This window comes from Eublepharis macularius, chromosome 1 (genome assembly GCF_028583425.1).
Source record: "Eublepharis macularius isolate TG4126 chromosome 1, MPM_Emac_v1.0, whole genome shotgun sequence".
Lineage (NCBI taxonomy): Eukaryota > Metazoa > Chordata > Lepidosauria > Squamata > Eublepharidae > Eublepharis > Eublepharis macularius.
The window spans coordinates 189,401,319-189,418,976 of NC_072790.1; the positions used below are offsets into that span (position 1 = coordinate 189,401,319).

Here is a 17,658-nt window from a genome sequence, read left to right on the forward strand (position 1 = left end):
TGGCCTGCCACACAGGAATGAGCAGAGGCTGAATGCAATCATGATCCCAACTTCTTGCATAGTTGAAATCATCATAAATAATATTGGTGGAGGAAGTGACAAAAAAGCCTTGATAGTATAGAAACACATTACAGCAAAACGGGGACTATTTAGATGGAGAATGTTCTGTTATGTACAGATTGCAAATCTAAATAAGAAATAAATGTTGTTAGTAGATGGGAAATATTTTTAACGTTTATTTTACTTTATTTTTCACCTTTCTCCCCAATGGGGATCCAAAGTGGTTTACATTAGAGATGGGCATGAACCGGGAAAATGGTGGTTCATGGTGGTTCATGGTTTGTCATGTGGCACAAACCATGAACTTACACAAAATTGCCCAGTTCATGAACTGGTTCATGGTTTGTCACTTCCGGAGGCCATAGAATGCCCCCGTTGGCAGTCAGAGATGTCACACTCACAGGAAGTCTTCAGCAGGCTCTCCTCCAGCCACCTCCAAGTTTGGCAAAGATTGGATTCTGGATGTCCAAGTTATATACCCCCAAAGCAAGTGCCCCCAGGAAAGTTCCATTAGATATAATGGGAGTCATGAATGTCAATTGACTTGCATTGGCTCCATTGAAATACACTCCAGCATCAAAAAGTTGCAATGAAAATGTGGGATAGAGTTAGAGAATCTTCCTCTGAGAATGGAATGATGGCCCCCCAGAGTGGAATGACAGCCCCTGGGAGCAGCTTGGGGTAACAGAAATCTTCCCAATGGGGCGGGTGAGGGATGGGTAGCCTGGAAGCCAGGAAGGAAAAGCCTTTTAATGTGGAAACTGGCCCTGGGTAGAAGTTGACACAACAGCCAGAATCCATCTCCTCAATGGGGTGGCCGAGAAGGAAGCCTTCCACCAGCGGAATCCATCTCTGCAACCTATAGGGAAGGAGGTTGAAATTTCCCTTGTAGGGGGGTGCATTCTCACCTGGCAAGGAAGTTAACCTTGTCTTGGCCAAGGCTTGACCCCTGAGGGTGGCAGTGGCACAGAGACTGGGGTCGGGTCGGGGCCCGGCTCTGGACAACTGAGTCCCTCTGCTGGGGGAGGAGGTGGAAAAGGACAAAAGGGAAGCCTATCCCCTCGAGGTGAGAACGGCAACCACCAGAATCCATTTCCCCAACGGTGTGGCCAAGAGGGAAGCCTTTCACCAGCAGAATCCATCTCTGCAATAGGAGGTTAAAATTCCCCTAGTTGGGGGAGGGATTCGCATCTGGCAAGGACAGGGGGTGGTCCCCAAGGAGGTTAAAATTCCCCTTGCGGGGGGGGGGTGCATTCACACCTGGCAAGACTGTAAGTCCTCACAAGAACCCACAGAGATGGGTGGGGTCAGAGCCCTGACCCACCATCCAGGCACCTCTAAATAAGAGCCCTCAGCCAAGAAACCCACTAGGCTTGGCTCCTGTCCTGAGCCTGACAGTGGCACAGAAGCAGAAATCCAGCAGCGGTTCCTCCCTGTCTAATTGCCTGCTGGAAACTGAAACCACTTGCCTGAGAGCTGGGGGTTATATATCCTTCTGCTCTCATAGAGCAGAATGGGAGCTCTCTGGCTTGCAACCAGAGCTGCATATCAAGTTTGGAGGGCTGACATTGGTGTTCTCAGTGCTGCAGAAGGTCTGCAGAAGTATATCCCTCCCATAGCTTAGGGAATAAATTGATCGACGCCAGGCTGCCTGCAGTGATGAACCGAAAAATAAACTGCCTTTAAAAATCATAGCAGTTCATCATGGTTCATCAGAATTGCGCTCTGATGAACTGCTGGTTTGCGAACAAAGAAATGGCCCAATTCATGCCCATACCTAGTTTACATCATTCTCCTTTCCCCATTTTTCCTCACAATATGCCTGTGAGGTAGATTGGGCTAAGAGTGTGTGACTGGCCCAACATCACCCAGGAAGCTTCCATGGTAGGATGAGGAATTGAATCTGGATCTCCAAGCTCCTAATTTGCCATAACACCACACTGGCTCTCCACATTTGAAGTAGCATTGCTGTAATGAAAATAGATTTGTCCCAGTCTAATGCTCATCAACCATCTACTTCACCCTATTCAAACTAATAAAGCATTTTGCTTTTGTACGAGTCATTCAAAGTTCCCTCATCAAACACCTTTCCACCCAGGCTTTGGCGAGTTATTTGTTCTGAAGGAAGCAAGTTATTTTTATATATATGCTGAAGAAGGTCACAGTGTCAAGGATAATTAGGGGAAATGGCACAGAGCAAACCGTACTGGATGAAATATTGTATATTTCTTACTTTCAATTATTGTTTCCTTGGTTGAATCATTAACATTTGGCAGATTTGTTGCTGAGTTTGTTGTTCTGCTTTGTAGGTTTGGGTTAAGTTGGATGTAGCTTGATCTTGCACTTTTACCGTGACTTGCAATTCTTATCAAGTTTCTGACTGACTTGATTTTATTTTTTTGCTGAGCCTCTGCTTTGGTTTATTGTAGCCTGATCTAATAGTTTTTCTGATTTGCTTTTGTTCTCTTTCAGTTACACTTCCTCTTTAGCTAGAAGAAGGGGCACATCAAGCAGAATAAATAAATGCTCTTATGGCATAGCACCATAAGGCTAGCAGATTTATTTTTGTGGGCAAAAGCCTTTAGTCTTTATGGTATCATGGGATGCTTTTTTTTGAAGTTGTTGTTTTGCAAGATGAACTAATTTAGCTATCTCCCTCCCCCAAATATAGCAGAATGAAGACCAAGGTAAACCAATGACAGCAAGAAAGATTTAGTTTCAAACTGATGGGGAAATTTGGAAACTGGCTTTGTAAATCTTTCTTGTACCCATTGGTTTTTGCCTCCTCCTCATTCAACACTTTCTCTGCCTATTATCTGTCTCAGATCACTTCTAATCTTTTATTCACCAGGTGCTTAGTCTAATCAATAAGAATCCACCTTTGGTGCAGAATTCCTACTTTATTGTGTACCTTCAACTCTTATAATCCTTTATGCTCAGATTTTTCCTTGGCCGGAATACTTGTTGTCTAAATTTGCTGTGTTTCAGATCATTACACTGACTTTAATTTTGATGTATTTGTATTTTACCCAGCTCTAGTCATGGTCTTTCCCCTTGATTGGTTTAATTACTTTGTGCCTGTGCAATGTTTGTACTACAGAAGCTAATATTAAATACAGGTTTACGTTGACCATAACAATAAAAACCATAGATCTCCAATTAATTTCTGGGATGGTGTCAAAATGTTTAAAGTGATTTAGTGTTTAAACCCCAGTGAAAGAAGATGGATGAGACAACTGTTTATTTTGTGTATTTTTGCAGCAGTTACTCTGCATACCTTAAGCATTAGTATCTTGTTTTTATGAACTGTTATCCTAGGGTAACATACCTGATCACACTCTGAGATCTCGTCTGTTTATTCAAGGGGGAGAAATCAAAAGCTGATAAGTATTAACGAGCCCTGCTAAGACACTCATCTCCACTTCCCCATAGATACAACGTGGATTCTGACTTTCACAGACAGTTCCACAGAGGAGCATACCTGTTTCATACAATTTTGTCTTAATGAGTCATCTCATGAAAAGAAGCCTTCCAGTGGGCTCCCAGGCCTCAGAGCATCTACCGGCAGTCATGCCTCAAGATTCTCCTTCTGAACATCTGCCGTGCTCTGCCACCACAGAAAAAGAAAATCTCTAGTAAGTTAGGGTCAAACTAAATACAATATTCAAGTTCCATGGTTGGAACTCCAGATATATAATTTGGACTATAATGAGTAGGAGTATGTGGGGTGCAGACTGGAACTGAGGTACAGGGGCAGCTTTTAAAAAACACTTTCTTGAGCCATTTCACAAGAAGATGGCCTTAGTTGCTTAGAAGGTGAAGTGCTTAGTTGCTTAGAAGTGTGAAGTACTCCTGCATATTACTGGCTGTTTGGGATACTGAGCCAGCAGACATGTATAGGTCACCACCCATCAAAGAATTTGGATGTAATTGTATAGTTTGAGCTTTCATGTTTACTAAAAATTCCTTTTCTCTGGGGACAGGAAAAGTTATTCCAGCAATGCTGTTCAACTGGCAACTATTACAGCTACCAATATTCTTTCTCTCTCAAAAGAAAAGAAAAAATGTAATGGTGCAGTACACACTTGATTGAATTAGGATGAAATCATTTCTATGAAATATAAAAAGGCATATCCTGCGCATTATTGTTGCTAATAATATGTTGTATACTAGATGCATGAAGAGGACCATCCTCTACATTACAAATGGGCCATGAAATTAGGCCAGGAGAAGTTAAATGACTTGACTAATGTTCTGCGCTGTGTCTGTGGCAGAACTTAGTTCAGAATCCATCTCTCTTAATTTACAATCCCTAACCACTAGCCATTGTTCTTTCCCTAAACAAAACATCATTCAGGAGCTAGGAGGGGAAAGTGCTTCTAATACATCAAATCTTATCAAATGACTCTAAACTTATCTTGCCTTTGTTTTCACCAAGGTTTGCTGTAAATCTTCTTAACTAGAGAGCAACAGGACTGGTGTCCTTGCTAAAAACAGAAGATTGATTTACTATATTCATACAGAGGCAGCTGCTTCCAGTGGGTACATAATAATGAATGTAAGCCTGTAGACACTTAAGAAAGTCTTAAAGATTGGAAAATATTATAAATGTTCATAGAACAAAATTCTGGAAAGGTTTTATCCCCATATCTATTTTGATTAACACTAAAAAAGCAGGAAAAGTATGATATCTATGGGGTTTCTTTTCTCTCAAATACTCTAATTGATTGTTCATTGGGCCCAGTCAGCCAAAAGTAGAGAGAAACTTTGAACAGACATCATTAGTTTTTCTCCATTTAAAGATTAATCATGAAGAGCTCTGGCTCTTTAATTCTGTAATTTGTATATTTAATGGGCTGCTGCAGAATCTATGACAGTAATTAGCATAGCCTGAAAACTCATTAATACGCAACAACATGATTAATGCAACATTAATGCAAACATGACTGAAGTTATTTGGGTTATGTAGTAAGAAGATTAAAGCTAAAATGTCCTGTTTGTTTTACCACTAGTGGGTATAATAAGGGTGGCAAAAATTAAAAAAAATAAAAACAGGTAATATATTAGTTTATTTGATGTAGGATAAAGTTATTGAACCTAAATTAAGATGATTTCATGATATAGGAAGTTAGTATTTGGGCAAAATATTATTGTTTACCCTCCTTTTATTCATGCATCATGTATCCCATGATGAATGAATAAAAGCTTACTTCCTCTTTCAGATTGAACTAGTTAACCTTTTAAAAGTTTTGTTATGAATACAATAAAAATACAATAAAACCAGTTGGTTGTATTTCTTTAAAATGTAGCCAGAATGTACAGCACAGAGACGATTTCTAAAAAAATACCTCAGAACAGCTGTCTCCCAGTGTCTGGGGGAAATACCCCTAAAATGATGTAGAAAAACAAAATTTCAAAATAGCAGAACTGAAATGTTTTTCCTCACCCCATTTTTGATATAAAATTAAATCAAAGTAGGAAGATTCTCCTGTCCTACTTTGAAGATAAAGTCAAGGTTGTTTCTCTTTTCCATGAGTTTAGAATAAGATAGGCTTTTCAGCAGTTTCTAAAGGCAGTTATGTTCCTTGTTAGTTGTATAGAACAGCACATCTCTCAACTAATGACTAGAATACATGCATTTTCCTTTTCAAGCTGCAGTACAAATCCTGGAAAGAGTACATTATGATTATCACAAAATGGCATAAAAAATTGAACAACATTTAAAATACGGAATAATTTATATGAGATTAAGAAGCATATGTTCAGTTAAATCAGGAAAGTATTGAAAAACTGTGTTAGGGAGGCCACTGTAAGATCCTTTCATTTCCTTTCAACATTTGAGAAACACTAACGCGAAACTCTTGTAAAACAATCCTGGAAACTCAAGCATTTTTGCACAACGTCGGTATTTTTTAAATGAATCCTATCGGTTCTTTATTCATTGTAATAATATTCAAGATCCTCAATTAAGGGCTAATGTATATGGTACAATCACCATTTGAGACAGTGCCAGAGGGATGGCTGCTCCATACAACGTATACTCTCCATGATCACTTCCATGTGTTCCTTTTTTTCGGGCTTTCTCTGTCCCGAAGCTGAGTCTTCCCAACCCGCTTTCATCACTCATCTTCCATATGCAGCATCCTCATGCGTTTCTTGTGTGTGTTCGTAGTGGAAGAAAAGAAGGTCCCAAAACAGAAAGCGTGTTCTTTCTTCACCTCATCACAAATTACATTGGTGCAGTCCTGCCCAACTTTCCTTTTTTTTTCTTGAGTGCATGCGGGATTGTGCTATATTGCTGTCCTGTCTTTCAGTTTGTGTAGAAACTGAGCATGCATAATACTCTGTTCTCTACCGTTGATTTCCCAAAGTTTTAAATGCAAAAATGTTCAATAAATATGCGAACAGTAGAGTACCGCAATCGCATGATTTCATATCCTACTATAAAAAAGGCAAACCATGTTCCCTAGCATTCACTCCTTATCCCTGTGGAGGTGCAGTATGCAGGGATAAGAAGCGAATGAGGGGTAAAATGGTTTGCCTCTCTGCTGCCTCTTTGGGGCCTCCAGAGGCCCAGAAGAACTCAGCACAGGCTGCGGGAAGGCTCAGTTCAGCAGCAAGGCCCTCCCAATGTCCCACAGCAGTGGGGGTGGTGCTCTCCGCCGCCTCCGTGGGGCCTTGGGAGGGCTGCACACAAGCCAAGCAGTGGCCAAGGGATCAGAGGAGGAGGGAGCCCCTGCTCTCTTCCCCATCCCCCTCCTGACTGATGCCATGGGGAGAGGCACGGGGGTGGGGGGAAATGCTGCTAGAAGCTGTTCTATTTTCTAAAACAACAGGCTTTAATGCTAGTTTGAAATAAAATCAGAAATGGCGTTCTGTTCCCAATGTTGTTCCAAAACTGATTGCTGAGTGATCCAATGTTGCAAGCACTGCATTGTAATAGTGTAAGGACCATTTTAAAAAGTAAAAAAAAGGGGGAGAGGACTTATACGATTGTAGATGCCAGCCAGATGCTTGTGTGGGAGGGGTAATGGCAAGAGGAGGGGTTGGAGATTTGTGGGAGGACACTTCAAAAGCACAAAAAGGCTTCTAGATGTACGGGTCACCTTGGTTCAGGCATACCAGTTCTCATCAAATGAATGTATGAATTGACTTTTCTGAAAAGCATTGTATTTTATTGTGGTGCTTGATTTGCAGGGGGGAAAGTAACATTACTGTATATTCTCAATAAATTGAGCTGTGGATTGTTTGCCCAATCACTGGAAACTTAAAAGTAAGCCCTGTGATCTACTGAAAGTTCCTTTCATTTCCTTTCAACTTTTGAGAAATGCTGAGGTGAGACATGTATTAAACAACTCTGGAAAAATTATCAGGGTTTTTAAAAATCATTTTAATATTTTATTTATAGACTTAATGGCTGGATCCCATTGTAAACCTGTGCTGAGTCAACAGAAAAAGATTGCATCTCCTTCCATCTCCGGCTTCACCTCAGAATTATCCTTGAAATGTTGTTCCTGGGAACACCCAGGAACAGCTTGAATTCATAGGACTGCAAATGGAAGGGTGGTGACAGTTGCCTTACCACTCTTCTTTTAGCAAAAAAAAAAATGTCCATGGGATGTAACAAAATATACTCTTATATGCTATCCCTCAATACAGGGTTCTTGAGAAATTCCTAAGAAATGGCATTAGAAATTCCAAGATATTTCTTCTGATGAGTATGACTGGTTCACATGTTGATGCTTATCTCAGCTGTGTGGACTGAGGAAGAGGGAAGATGGTTTACATTCTTGTGCCTTATCGCATGAGCCCTGAGAGGAAAGATATTGCCCTCCCCCCAGTTGGAAGAATGAGACAGACACAAGGTTTTGGAATTAAGGGCCGCTTTATTGAATACAACATAACTTTAAAGTGTGGCAAGGCAAACTAGCGGTACAGGTCAAGCCACGGGGTCACTCCAGGACCTCTGCCTTGACTTGTCTGGGCGAGCCCTGCTGCCCCAGGCATGAGCCATTCTTGAAATGGTGTTGGCCCGTCCGGCTAGGCAAAGGATTCCCTGCCTCAAGATCATAAAGTCTCAGTTGTACAGCATGAGGGAAGGACTTGCACCTGGGTTTCCCTGAAGGCGGTCTGACAGGTGGTGGCAGCCATGAAGCATACCCTCCCTCCTGACAGACCCCATTTCCCCACCATTGGAGAATTGCCAAGGGAGTGCTCACCGGCCCGCTCCCTATTCCCCAACTTTCTCCTGCCAACGTGAAAGGACCAAGCCTCTGCTTAGGCCCTCATGCCCCACAGGTGGCCTAGTGCCACCCAAGCCTTGCCATAGGTTCTACAGAAAGGTGTTGTTGCCAAGGCCCATACAGGAAAATCCCATACAATAGTTGACAGCAAAAGCTGCCCAATTTTAGATGTGTATTAAATCCTTAACAACCCCCACGACTGCTAGGTAAACCAGGCTCATGCACCTCAAAAACAGGGCCTTCAACGTAGCCCCAATAGGCAGGAGAGGACCTCTTTTCCCATGCTACCTGCATGGTGATGGAACTTACCCCAACATAAGACAAAACACAGGGGAGGACCTTTCCTCCCCCAAAAGAATGCAGGGGAGGACCCTTCCTTCCTCAACAGGAATACGGGGCGGATCTATCCGCCCCCTAAACCAAGATGCGGGGGAGGACCATTCCTTCCCCCCAAATACTGGGGAGGACCCTTCCTTCCCCAAAACAGGTGACACGGGGAGGACTGTTCCTTCCCCAAAACATCGGGGAGGACCATTCCTTCCTCAAAACCAATGACATGAACCCATGCATCATGACCGTCTGTCTCTGCTGTTCCTAGGTGGCCTCCAGGCGCAATCTGGGCCCAGTCCAATGGTGCCAGCACACCTAGGAAAACTCCATTAGTATTAGGCATTATTGGTCCCTGCCTCTGAAAACCAGCACCTCCTGGAGAAACTCTTGGGGGTGAGGTGCTCCTGCTCCCAAACAGCTTTAAAAAATTTTTTTATACAATATAACCAATAAACTGATACAAGCTACCCAGACACCGTACAGGCGCCCAGCTCCCCGACCTTACCTCCCCCCATACATTTGACTGCAAAAGCAATTGACTAGCTCTCAATTGCCCTCAGCTTCACTGGGCTGGTTACCCTTAGCTGCTGCCTGCCCCACCAGTTTGTCTACCACCCCCTCCCTGAGCAAGAGGGACATTCATGCCTGTATTTGCAGGCCTTACAATTACAGGACCCTTTTGCTGTAAAGTGCCAGCAAAGCAACCTGAGTTGTAACTGCTGCCCCTTGGAAACCCAGGCCCCTGCAGACACTAAGGGGCGGTGGATGAGGTGGCCACTGTCGGACCTGTCTCCCAAATTTGGTTTTGCGGGGGACATCATCTGCAGCCAAAGCTGCTGATGAATCTCATCCCAGGGGAGGTGCGGGTTGATAGCAGCCCGCATCCTAAATTCCTCATCGTAGTGCAACCATGCAGTACCGATGAAATCAGTATATCCCCTATAAATGATATTCAAATACTGGAACAGAGAAACAGCTCGTAAAGGCTGTGCTGTACCCAAGACTCCCGCATAAATCAAAAATCCCGGGAGCCAGTTGTGCCAGTTGCGGTCTACCTTCCTTCTCCTAATTTTTTCCTTATCCTGCTCATCTAGATCATCTTTATCCTTCTTCTCCAGCCCCCTGAAGAGAAGGGTGAAGACATCTATGTACTCTCCTTTGACTATTTTATCAATGGTGGCCTGTGTCAAGTGGTCTCCAAGGGGTAGGGCAGTGTCTCCAAAGGGGAATTCCCTATAACACACCTGCCATAGGCTGGCAATGCAAAAGGTGAAAATCCCAGTGGCTGCATGCGCCATAATGCCAACCCGAAGTAAGAGAGGCAAAGGGCTGGCTCGTAGCTGTCCCCCATGCTGGCTGATGGCTCCCTATTTTTTTTTTTAACTGTTCACCGCCCAGAGCCCCTGGGATGGGCGGTATATAAATTGAATAAATAAATAAATAAATAAACTGTGTACTCGGGTTACCTGCCACCTGATCCAGTCACCCTATCAGCTCAGATGCTTGCCATGCTGAGGTGATGTAAGGGTAGGAAGGTGTGGTGAGACCCAGGGACCCGGAGGAAGTGGCCTGACCCCAGGGCCCCCATGGCCAGGTGCACACCTGCTGTGACAGGGCAGACTTACCCTCCAGAACACTGGGTTCGACAGCCGCAGCTACTTGACCACCTTCCACTTGTCCCTTTGGTTCAACTTCACACACAACGTCTTTCTCAGTCTCACGTGCACTAGGCCCAGCATTGGTGAACCTGTTGCGGACTCAAAGGCAGACAGACGTTTCAGAATCTCCATGCGAAAAGCTGTTTTGGATGCTGCTCTAACCGACCTACTATGTTTGTCCATGCCCCCCGCCTGAGCTGTAGTCCTTTTTGTCTTTTCCAAAGCCTCCAAACACTTAAGTATTTCCAAGCTGAAACTACCGTCCCCTTCATCCTTAGAGGATGAGAGTGCTGGAGGGGCTTGGGAGGTTGTTTCTTAGCAGGCTGCTTACCCTTGGACTGACCCTTGCCCTTTCTGGATGCCATCACCCTAATGTATAAACCACAAATCCCAACTGCTCTATTATTTCTCTTCACTCCCTCTCCCTTTCTCCGCCCCTCTCTTTTTTTTGCTTTTGCAGTTGTATTTATCCTCAAATAGTGTGCTTAGTGGAAACAAAATCCCCTAATTAACACTGTCAATGCAGCAAACACACTGCAAAGGCTTGCAGCCTTCCAGCCAGAGCAATAAAGTATCAGAGAATAGCCCTTAACAGCCAGCCCGACCAAAATGGCTGGCACTCACCAAATGGCAGCCACTCACCAAATGGTAGCCAATTAAAAGTGCACACCAAAAATGGCTGCCACCCTGAAAAGGCACCCCCAAATCAAATCAGAGGGCCTAGAAAGCACAAGGCCTGACTGCCAAGAGGGCCCTGCCACCCAGAGCTGGCCTCCACGTCAAAAAGACGCTGGGCAGGCTTATCACCCCGGCAGCAGCCTAGCGGAGAGGGGGAGGAGGGAGGGGCCCCTGCCACCCAGAGCTGGTCTCCACACCAAAGAGACACTGGGGAGTCTTATCACCTCTGGCAGCAGCCTAGAGGAGGGGGGAGTAAGCAGTTTCCCTCCCTTCACCCAGCAGAACCCCTGCTTGGCACTATTGCACTGACAAAAGTGGGCGCAAAAGCCCTAGTGCCACAGAACCACCGCTGCTGGCAGAAATGAGGGCTAAGATCCGGTAAGAGAGCCCATCGTTCCTCGTGAGGAGGGCACAATGACAACTGCCCTGCTCACGTCCGTTCCTCTGAGCGATGGACAAAGAACAGGAGCCCACAGACACGTCCTGCTCTGTTTGATCGCATGGAGCAACTGACACCAGTGGGGGTGGAGACACCTTCTCCAGCAGCTGTCTCTGCCCCCCCCCCCAGCAGGTCCTGGATGCCCGGGAAGGAGAGAAATCTGTCTCCTCCTCCTTCCAGGAGGGCAAACTTCAGCCCCCAGCAAAGCCTCTGCAAGGCAACCAGGAAGGGGCCGCATTCTAAATAGTTTCATTTCCAGAGAGCATGATGCATACTTCTGTGGATTCCTCTATGGAGATCTGAACGGTCCTGAAAGAATTCTGCTGATTGTTTCAACACATTGGTGATATCCTCATATTATTTTAATCCTGAAAAGGAAATATGGCAAGACTGCATAGATCTTATTACATGACAATATGACATGTAACATTCTGAGCGTTTTGATGCTGTTTGTTGCTTTTTGAGAACGTGAGAATGTGGATAGTAGCCATATTGAAATCACATGTCTGTTCTAATGTTGGGTTTTATATACAAACCCCAGGTTAATCATGAGGCAGATGAACCATCCAACTGTCTCCTCCCAGTGGGAGGGGAGGAATATGTGCCCAACCCTACACTGATTAAATTTTAATCACTGTGCCCTGTGGGCTTGCTGTGTTTGAATTGAGATATAGAGTGCAATATGAGCTGCCTATGTTTAACACTGTGTCATATGATTGCTACCAATGTTTTTATCTGTTTTTAATTGTTTTATATATTTATGTTGTAATCTGCTTTGGGCCTTCTTGCAGGGAGAGCAGACGATTGATTGATTGATTGATTGATTGATTGATTGATTGATTGATTGATTGATTGATTAAATAAATAAAAGGAAAACACCCTTTGCCTGACACTGATGTCACAAAGTTTAATGTATTTCGGACAGCACAGTTATGTCACAATTACAATAATGTCATAAGCAGATATGCCAGTATAAATACTGCCAAGCTTTCAGGTTTTCTCTAATGAGGCTGTTATGGAAGGGGCCATGAATCAGTGGCAGAACATCTGCTTGGCATGCAGAAGGCCCCAGATTCAAGACCCAGCATCTCCAGTTAAAAACATTATGTTGTAGGTGATGTAAAAGACTCTGAGACTCTGGAGAGCCACTTAGGGTTGCAAACCTCTAGGTGGTGGCTGGAGATCTCCCAGAATTACAGTTGATCTCAAAGTGATAGATATCAGTTCCCCTGGAGAAAATAGCAGGCTTGGAAGGTAGACTCTATAGCAGCTGAGGTCCCCTTCCTAAATCCTGACCTCCCCAGGCCAGGGCCAGATCGACGGGGGGCAGGGGGGTAGTCTGTGCCCAGCGCCTTCAAAGAGGGGGCGCCGGGCGCAGCTACCACTCTGGGAGTGCGCAGGCAGCAAGATAGAGGGCATGCTTGCCGCGCACCCCCTGTCCTGTGGAGCTGGTGGTGGCAGCGTGGGTGGCTGGGAAGCCACCCGTGCTATTCACCTGCCCCGCAGGACAAGGGGCTGCTGGCTTGCCGTGCGCCTCTTGTCCTATTGGCAGGCAAAAGGCAGTGTGGGTGGCTGGGAGGCCGTCCGCACCATTCGCCTGCCTCGCAGGACAAGGGGCGCGTGGCAAGCTGGCCACCCCTTGTCCTGCAGGGCAGGTGAATGGTGTGGGCAGCCTTCCAGCCACCAACGCTGCCGCCCCCAGCTCTGCGGCCTGCTGGGTCAGCTGGCTTGTCACAGGGCGGCACATGCCGCATGTGTGATGACGTCATGGAGCGACGTCATTACGCAATGCTAGGAGTGCACGCGCACGTGCGCGCAGCACACGTGCAAGTGGCTGGACTTCAGTTGCCCTGGGTGCCAGCAACCATAGATCTGGCCCTGCCCCAGGCTCCACCCCCAAAATCTCCAGGAATTTCCTATCCCAGAGCTGAACTTAATAGATCAATGGTCTGATTCAGTGTAAGGCAGCTTCATGTGTGACAACTAACGGAGATATTTTCAATGTACTTTGCTATTTCTATTTGTTGCTTTTATTTGTTACTTTAATATTTGTTTCTATGATCTTTTTATTTATTTATTTTATGACTTAGATAGGTATAACTCTGTATAGGATTGCACTGTTAAAATGTTAGAATTGTCAAAATCAAACAAATAATCAAGAACGAAGTTTCTAAATTATCCTATGTGAGGGTATGTTTCTTTGCCTTTTTAAATTTTCCTTTTCTTTTTGGCCTTTACCAGTCAGCTGAAATTACTCTATAACATAACAGAGCTTTTGGTTATATACCACATCATGTTTATTCAAAGTCAATTGTCAGATAACTCTGAACAGCCATTTTAATAGCATGATTGATGTTCATTATCTCAAGTGAATGTCTTAATATTTGTGAGTACATTCTATTGCACTGTGTGACAACCTGTGGCATGATTAAAGTATATGGGTCAAAGGATACTGCTTGTGGCTTGAGGTAATTAGCTGCATTATATATTGTGAATATGTGCTGCAATTATGATCCTTTAATTTTTAATAATAGATTCTGTCTGCAAGAAAAGCTTCCATTACTTATTATTTTTGCCTGGCAAAGGAAAGGAAAGATGAATATGAAGAAGTTGATTCATTTGATACAGCTGGGTAAAACCCAATAAATTAGCCTACTCTGAGTTAAGTATGGGAAGGGGGAATTACAAGGACATGAGTTTCAATGTATATCAAGATAGGGCACACCAATAATCATCACTAACCTTCTCGGAAATGGTGTGGAATCCTGAAACTAATTTAGGATTTAATATAGAAGCAACACAATAATACCAACACAGCCCAATCAACTATTTACATTCAATTCCCTGCTATGTTTTTTCATGTAAAACCATACTGGTAAAGGCTGTAAACCTGGATGCCATGTTGTAAAGAACAACACAGCAGTTGAGCCTCAATGTTGCTTTTCTCACCCAACAGAAAAAGGAACTGGTGTGGGGAGAGGGGAATCTTCTATAGCAGTTTGTATCAATATTTTCAAAAACTGAGTAAGGCTGTCTTACTGGCCTTAAGGGAAGCTCCCTTTTTATGCCTGTAATGGGGCTAGGACAAGTAGTGGCTTGTCTGTGTTGGCTGGTACTCGGCCAAAAAAAATGTATTGCTGGCTGGCTGACAGTAAGGTTACCAACTCTGACTTGAGAAACTCATGGAAATTTGGAAGTGGAGCCTGGGGAGAGTAGAGCTTGGGGATTGACTTGCCAGCCCCCCAACAGGGGGGGAGACTCCTGCCCCCACTACTCACCTGGTCGGCAGGGGGAAAGACACAAGGGGGGAAAGCACATGCACACACTCCCACATTGTGCCAGAAAATGACATCATTTTCCAGAACAATGGGGGAGCTGCGGTTCATGCTGAAGCCAAGTTCATTAAAAATAATCTCCAAATGGGTGATTTTTAATGAACTGAACTTCAGTGTGACCTGCAGGTCCTCCATTGTGCTGAAAAATGACAGTATTTTCCAGCATGAGGGGGGAGCACAGGAGTGAATGCCCAAGAGTCCCCCAGTCCCCTGCACCCCTGTTTTGGCCCCTGGAGGACCTGGCAACCATATTTAGGGGTGGGAGGGAGTTCAGCAGGGATATGATGCCATAGAGTTCCCTCTCCCCTGAAGCTGCCATTTCCTGCAGGGGAAGTGATCTCTGTTTTCTTGATATCAGTTGTAATTCCAGGAGAACTCCAAGCCATCTGGAGGTTGGCAACATTAGCTCACAGTATGAGACACCAATGTGGAGATGTATCTCCCTGTGTCTATTCAGGCTTTATTTAAGTAGGCTCCATATATTTGTCTTAGAATTACAGACTTTGTTTTTTAACGTTAGTGCCTAATGGTTGTTGTGGGTTTTCCGGGCTGTATTGCCGTGGTTTTGGCATTGTAGTTCCTGACATTTCGCCAGCAGCTGTGGCTGGCATCTTCAGAGGTGTAGCACCAAAAGACAGAGATCTCTCAGTGTCACAGTGTGGAAAAGATGTTGGCAGGTCATTGATATCTACTCAGGAGGGGTGGGGTTGAGCTGAGTCATCCTGTAAGAGTTTCGCAGGGTGTGGAATGCTAATGGCGGGAGGCTTCATTGTATCCTGAGGAGGTTCTTTTGCATATGGATTGGTGCTTGATGTGCTAATCTTCTCTGCAGGGCTATTGTCGGGTATAGAGTGTTTTGTTAGCCTGGTGTTTTTCAGAACTGGAAACCATGCTCTGTTCATCTGATTAATAAGTGCAATAGTGTCTTTTACTGGAACCTTGGTAAACAGGGATACAACATCAAAACTGACAAGTATGTCTTGTGGATTGAGTTTCAGAGAACTGATTTTGTTGATGAAATCTGCTGAATCTTTGATGTAAGATGAGGTTTTCCCGATGTGGTCCTGCAGGAGATCGGCCAGACGTCTAGCTAATTCATATGTCGGTGAACCAATGGCACTCACAATGGGTCGAATTGAAATTGGGTATACATTGAAATGCACAAGCATAAGCAAAACTTCAACAGGAAAGAAGAAACCTTAAGAATGAACAGAGCATGGTTTCCAGTTCTGAAAAACACCAGGCTAACAAAACACTCTATCCCCGACAATAGCCCTGCAGAGAAGATTAGCACATCAAGCACCAATCCATATGCAAAAGAACCTCCTCAGGATACAGTGAAGCCTCCCGCCATTAGCATTCCACACCCTGGGAAACTCTTACAGGATGACTCAGCTCAACCCCACCCCTCCTGAGTAGATATAAATGACCTGCCAACATCTTTTCCACACTGTGACACTGAGAGATCTCTGTCTTTTGGTGCTACACTTCTGAAGATGCCAGCCACAGCTGCTGGCGAAACGTCAGGAACTACAATGCCAAGACCACGGCAATACGGCCCGGAAAACCCACAACAACCATCGTTCTCCGGCCGTGAAAGCCTTCAATAATTTAGTGCCTAATGTTTTATTTGTATTTTCTATTATCTTTACATTGATACTGACAAAAACCACCTACATTATAGAAAAAACCTGACATGCTTCTAACATATCTTTGACATAGGGTCATAAAGCAAAATGAATACTTTTCTACCAAAGACAGTCTTAAGTGAATAAATAAAAACAGAAAAAAAGCTGGTGGTATTTTTTTCTTTAAATAATAAAGGGCAAAAGGGGTGGGATATTGTTTCTGACTGCCAAGTTATCAACAATTTCATCATTATGGCATTGCATCATGCTGATGAGAAATAGTTTTAGCTCACTGTGTCCTGTTCATCACTCCTTGTGGCCCCCTCTGCCCTCCCATATATACGATACAAGTCTGTGTAGATTGTCCAATAGCCAAGTTCTGGCACATATAATCTTCCTGGGATTGATTTGATTGACTGATTGATTTCATACCCTCCTTTCATATCAATGAAGACCCAAAGTGGATTACATTATCATCCTCTCTCCATTTTATCCTCCTAACAACCCTGTAAGGTAAGTCAGACTGAGAGAGTGTGACTGGCCCAAGGTCACCAGCGAGCTTCCATGGCAGAGTGGGGATTCAAATCTGGGTCTTTCAGATGCTTGTCATGCATTCTGACTGCTGGCTCTCAGCCAGTATACATGTTCTATGTTAACCATAGAATGGACTGGCACCTACATACCTGCAGGACCGCCTCTCGCCATAGCTTCCCTGTAGGGCCTTACATTCAGCCAATCAACATCTTCTGGTGGTCCCTGGCCCCAAGGACGTTTTCCTAACCTCAACTAGGATCAGGGCCTTTTTCAGCCCTGGCACCAGCCTGGTGGAATTCTCTCTCTCTTGAGACCAGGGCCCTGTGGGACTTACGTTCTGTTGGGTGTGTAAGATGGAGATGTTACACCAGGCCTATGGCAGTGGTTGAGGTCTAGGTGGGAAACCTGGTCTGCCTCTCTGCTGTGGCCTTGGTCCATTGTTATCTGACCATCTATGACCTGCCTGCCCTACCCCCTTCTGGTTGCTGAAGAGGTGTATATCTTTGCTGTTGTTGGATATGTTTTTATGGCTTTTTAACTGAGTTTTATACTTGTATTTATACAGTATTGTTGTTATTTAATAATGTTGTTACCCACCCTGAGCCCATTCACAGTGAAGACGGGTTAGACATTTAATAAATTTAATTAATTATATGCAACTTCAGCTTGCAGATGCTAGAGTCTGTACCAAATTAAAGACCAGGGCCTGTTGAAAGGCCGGGGGGCGGGGTGTCACTTGATCTTTCCTGAGTC

The 17,658-nt window shown here is 44.4% G+C and overlaps 1 protein-coding gene across 1 annotated transcript in view; it reads left to right on the forward strand.

Moving 5' to 3' along the window:
• USH2A (usherin) overlaps positions 1-17,658 on the forward strand; it is an 843,391-nt gene that overhangs the window by 246,091 nt on the left and 579,642 nt on the right. The window lies entirely within an intron of this gene.